The sequence below is a fragment of the Saccopteryx leptura genome, chromosome 5, assembly GCF_036850995.1.
Source record: "Saccopteryx leptura isolate mSacLep1 chromosome 5, mSacLep1_pri_phased_curated, whole genome shotgun sequence".
Classification (NCBI taxonomy): domain Eukaryota; kingdom Metazoa; phylum Chordata; class Mammalia; order Chiroptera; family Emballonuridae; genus Saccopteryx; species Saccopteryx leptura.
Window position 1 is genome coordinate 104,166,105 of NC_089507.1, and position 6,000 is coordinate 104,172,104.

A 6,000-nucleotide genomic window follows, 5' to 3' on the forward strand; every position below is an offset into this window, starting at 1 on the left:
TTACCAATGAAAAAGCTTATTCTCTAAATAAAACAAGACAACTAATCTGCCTGTATTAAGGAGAGAGTTGGAAGGTGTGTCGTGCACATCAGACTACTACCAGCAAAAGATTTCCTACTTATTTCTCTTCTTGGTCCCCAGCAGACTTGAGAAGAGGAAATACCTTTACTCAGAAGCAAAATTCAAAAATTCTTTACCTGTTCAAATTTTGTGAATGTGCTTAATTATTCTGGCTTTTATGGAGATGAATGGCAATAATATTCTATTTCTAAAGATACCTAAACCAAAAATAAATTTTTTCATGATTATTCTACATCAAATTATTGATAGAAACACAAAGAGAATTCAGGTATGATTTTAAACCCACAAGGAAGCAGTTTTTTGATTAGGCATACCTTATTAAGGTTGAACCCATAGTTATATCTTAGGATCTTTTCCAAAGTTATAAAGTTTTAAAACAAACATATGTATATGTCATTAAGTATTTTCAGAAAATAGGAAAATACCAACTCAACTAGTTGAACTGCTAAGTCTAAATGCTTTCAGTTATCTTTAGAAAAGTGTATTAAGATTTTACTTTGAAGTTATTGTTAGCTCTTTTTACTAGATCAGGGGTTGGCAAACCATGGCCAGTGTGTCAGTTCTTCCCCACACCTAGTTTTATAAATACAATTTTATTAGAACATAGCCACACTGAATTTTATGTTTGTGGCTGCTTTCACATTGTTGACAGAGTGAGTAGTTTCAACAGACTGTGGCCCATAAAACGTAACATATTTACTGTTTGGCCCTTTACATGAAAAGTTTGTCCCCCGAAGTAGAGTATTAAAACTCGTAAAGTAAAATATCATAAGGGTTTATTCAAGTTTTCTTCCATATCCATGTAATAATTTACTTATTTGACTGAATACTCCAGTAGATTATTAAGCACTGTGAGAGCAGAGAGTCTCAGCTTTGGTGACTATGATGTCCCAGCCCCTAGAATAGCACCTGAACATAGGTGTTCAGTAATGTCTGTCAAGTCAGTAAATCACATAGAAGAAAAAAATAGCAGTGTCATCTTTGTGGCCTACAAGAAAACAGCCAGTAAGTAAATCTGTTACATATTTTATGGTTTGGAAACACAAGAAAAGAAATACTGCTTCTGATTTTATTGGTCAGATTTGTATGGTTTTTTCCCTCCAAACATCAAATTTGAAATAGTCATCAAAAGTGCTCTATTTCCTAAAATGTACTCCCAAATTTTCTTGTATCCTCAGATTACTACTTTTTTCTTTTGAATTTGTGTGAAGATTCACCAATTTTCTAGTTTTTTTATTTTTCAAGGTGAAAATAGCTTCAATATTCTTCTAATTATAAAATGTTGTATGTTAATTAGAAAACTAAAAAAGAATATAAAACATCATGTAGGCCCTGGCTAGTTGGCTCAGCAGTAGAGCATTGGCTAGACAGGTGGAAGTCCGATGTTTGATTCCCCCTGGGGGCACACAAGAGAAGCCACCATCTGCTTCTCCACTGCCCCCCTTCGAGTCTCTCTATCCCCTCCTGTAGCCATGGCCCAAATGATTAGAGCAAAGTTGGCCCCAGGGAACTGAGGGTGGCTCCATGGCCTCGCCTCAGGCACTAAAATAGTGCAGTTACCCAGCAACAGAGCCCAGATGGCCAGAACATCATCTGGTGGGGGCTAGCCTGGTGGATCCGGTTGGGGTGTATGCGGGAGTCTGTTTCTGCCTTCCTGCCTCTCAATAAAATAAATAAAACATCCTGTATTCCACTACCCAGAGTAACAACTGTTAATATATCTTTGATGCCCAGGCGAGTAGTGCAGTGGATGGAGCATCCTCCCGGAGCACTGAGGTCTCTAGTTCAATACCAGGGTTGCTGGCTGGATTCGAGGTCCCTGTTTCAAGCCGCTCTGGGCACAGATGGGAAGCAATCAGTGGGTGCATAATTGAATAGCATAATGAACTGGTATTTCTCCCTTCCTCTTTCTGTCTCTCTCTCAAAAAAAAAGTTGATTTAAAAAAAGATATTTTTCGGTGAAAGTCTTGATAATCTTAAGATGCACATGTCAGTTATTTTTGCAGTGTTACATATTTATTTAAAACTTGAGCATTTTTGCCAACCAAAGGTTTTGTGAAATTGCAGTTATGATTTTGCCTATTGTCTGACATTTTTTAAAGAACAGGGCCAAATGTAAAAATAGAAATGACTATATAATGCTGTAGAAGTCTTGGGAGGCCACAAAATATTTCATCACAAACCAAAAGCTATTCTTTGTATAAGAGTTTTTAAACATTGGAGCACAAAAAAAGTTCTATGGGAAAGCACCAGGATTTCTAAAATAACGGTGAGTGACCATTATTTATAACAAGACTGTTGTTTATTTGCTTTAATTCTTTATTTTTTAATTGTGATCACCCCAGAACTTCATGAGTAAGTAGTTGCATTATATCAGAGTACTATGGAATGTTGTTTCTGTGCTCTAGATGTGGAAACAGTCTCAGAGAAGTTACATAATTTATTCAAGATCTCACAGTGAATTTTGACCTAATATTCAGATTTTTTAACTTAATTTTTCTTGATTTCTTACTAGTATAAGCATATTGTGTGCATTATTTCAATTAAATTCACATTTCCAGTATCCATTCTCGTATTCTTTGCCTCTCAAAGAAAAACATTTATTTAGTGGAAGAGGAGACACTTCATGGACCTCATATTTTCAGTGGTCTTTATGAAAAAAATATGGGGTAGAGGAATACTTTATTTTCCCTTTGAGAACACTGGTATATGTCTCTCAGTGACCTTTAATTTCCCTCTCCATTTATAGGCAAGGTTTACCAAGATCTTTAAATTGTTTAGCCTCAGGACTCCTTTACCCTTTTAAAAATTACTGAGGACCAGCCTCACCAGTGGTAGTGCAGTAGATAAGAGAGTCAATCTGAGATGCTGAGATCCAGGTGCAAAACCCTACTGACTCGAGCGCGGGCTCATCCGGCTTGAGGGCAGGCTTGCCAGCTTGAACACTGGGGGTCGCCGGCTTGAACATGGGGTCATCAGTATGATCCCATGGTCTCAGGCTTGAGCCTAAGGATGCTGGCTTGAGCCTAAAAGTCTCTGGGTTGAACAAGGGTCACTAGCTAGGCTGGAGACCCCAGGTCTAGGCATGTATGAGAAGCTATCAATGAACAAGTGAAGTGATTTAGCTACGAGTTGATGCTTATCTCTCGGTCTCTGTCTCTCTTGCTAAAAAAAAAAGTTACAGAACCAAGAGTGTTTATATTGGTGATAAATATATTATTAACGGTATAGAAATAAAAACCAAGAGACTTAAAATAATTATCCACTTTTAAATAAAACCATTGTAATGAACAGTAACTTAAAAAAATAGTGAAAGGAGTGATATTGTTTTATATTTTATCAATCTCTGTAATATCTGGCTTACAAAGATAGCTCTATTGTGGTATCTGCTTCTTCAATCTGTTTGCAATATCCAAGTTGTATACCTCTGGAAATTTCACTCTATATCCATGAGAGGAGAGTAAATAATTCAGATAACATCTTGGTATTATTATGAAAATAGTTTTGAACTTTGGAACCTTCTGAAGGGTTTTGGGTCCCTGTACCCTACTTTGAGAGTTGATGCTATAGATAATAGAGTGATGCATGACGAAGAGACGAGGCCTGATATATCTCCTGGAATTAATGTGATTCAAGACTAGAAAAATGAAGGAAAGAGTTGATTTACTAAAGAGTTTAATACATTTGTTCTGTAAATTTTTACTGAAACTGATGAAGACCCACCCCCAAAAAACAGACAAGATAACTGAAAATTTTGGTAAGTGCATTTAAGGGAGAAAAGAAGAGAGAATGGAAGATAGGAAGTACCTACTTCAGAAAGGGTGACCAGGAGAGTCTTCTTGGGAAGTGACCTTTAAACTGAGAGCCATGTGATAAGAAGTTAGCCATGTGAAGAGTGGGAAGAGCATGTCTTCTGAACTAGGAAGTGATTTCGAGTGGCCTTAAGTTATTTATTTCCTTGTTTATTTGTTCCTCAGGTTTGTTTGTTTTTTTTTCATGTCCACTGTTATATTCACAGCACTTCGTATAGTGCCTGGCACATCCAAGCATAATACATGATTTCTGAATGACTGAAAAACAGTCCTAGAGGATAGTGAGCAAAGGGGAGAGTGGCACAAAGTAAGGTTAGGGAGGCAGAGTTCCAATCATACAGGGCGACATAGACCGTCCCAAGGTTTTGGTTTTATTCTAGATCCGTTGGGAAGTATTTAAAGCAGAAGAAGGAAACGTTCCACTTTATGCTTTTTTGTTTTGGGGTTGTTTTTTTTTCCTGTATTTTTCTGAAGCCGGAAACGGGGAGAGACAGACAGACTCCCGCATGCGCCCAACTGGGATCCACCCGGCACGCCCACCAGGGGGCGACGCTCTGCCCACCAGGGGGCGATGCTCTGCCCCTCCGGGGCGTCACTCTGTCGCGACCAGAGCCACTCTAGCGCCTGGGGCAGAGGCCGAGGAGCCATCCCCAGCGCCCGGGCCATCTTTGCTCCAGTGGAGCCTCGGCTGCGGGAGGGGAAGAGAGAGACAGAGAGGAAGGAGCAGGGGAGGGGTGGAGAAGCAGATGGGCGCTTCTCCTGTGTGCCCTGGCCGGGAATCAAACCCAGGACTTCTGCACGCCAGGCCGACGCTCTACCACTGAGCCAACCGGCCAGGGCCCACTTTATGTTTTAAGATCACTTTTGCAGCTGTGTGTAAAGTGGACTGGATAGTGTCAGTAATGGAAGTGAAAACAGGTAGGCGTTTACAGGACTCCAGTAGAGAAATGGCCTCTACTACTAAAATAATAGCGGTAGCAATGGCGAATGGGGGCAGAATTATTTGCACATACCATTGACACAACTTGTAATGGAGTTAATTTGGAGAATGAGGAGAGGGTGAATCAAGATGACACCTAGATTTCCTTCTCAAACACCTGAGTAGATTGTGCCAGTGTATTAAGAAAGTTTGTGGGGAGAACCAGGTCTGGAGGCAAAATCAAGGGTACTTTTATGAGTATGTTCAATTTGAGGTGTTTGTGCTACACCTCTACATATGTCAGCTAAGCACTGAGGATATTAAAGTCAGGAATTCAGGTCAAAATCAGGGCTGGAGACAAAAAGCATGAAGATAATCAAGATGATGTTTAAATCCATGGGAAGTGAGGCAGGCATTTAGGAAGAGAGCATAAGAGAGGGACCCTAGCATTTAGGTTGGGCAGAGGAAAGAGAGCCAGAAAGGGAAATGGAGAGAGGCCAAGGAGGTAGAAGGAAAACCAGGAAATAAATTGCATAAGAGTGGATGCTCAAGGGGGTGCTGTAAGAACATACAGTGAGTACACTTGAGAAGGAGAGATGAGAGATGTCCTGAGAAGGAGGCAAGTCCTCTTCCCTCATTAATCACTTTGATAATAAGGAATAAAAGATCCTATCCAGCCTTATCACATGGAGGCTCTCTGTGATACGGTTCCTGTCCATTTCTCAATCCTTACTGCTCATCAGTTCCTTCTATTCTAATTCATAACTTTGAATATTCCCTGCTCCCTATCCCCAGGACTTAGGTCAATTGTTTTCCATGCCTAGAAAAAGCCTACATTTCTCCCATCTTTGCTAGGATTACTGGTTAAATTTGTAAAGACCAGAAGTCAATAAAAAAATTTTCAGAGAGGCCTGACCTGTGGTGGCGCAGTGGATAAAGCGTCGACCTGGAAATGCTGAGGTCGCCGGTTCGAAACCCTGGGCTTGCCTGGTCAAGGCACATATGGGAGTCGATGCTTCCAGCTCCTCCCCACCTTCTCTCTCTGTCTCTCTCTCCTCTCTCTCTCCTTCTCTGTCTCTCTCTCCCTTTCTCTCTCCTCTCTAAAATGAATAAATAAATAAATAATTTTTTCAGAGATAATTTATAATTTATTTTCCTACACTTTCTCTTACATGGTTAAAACTGTAT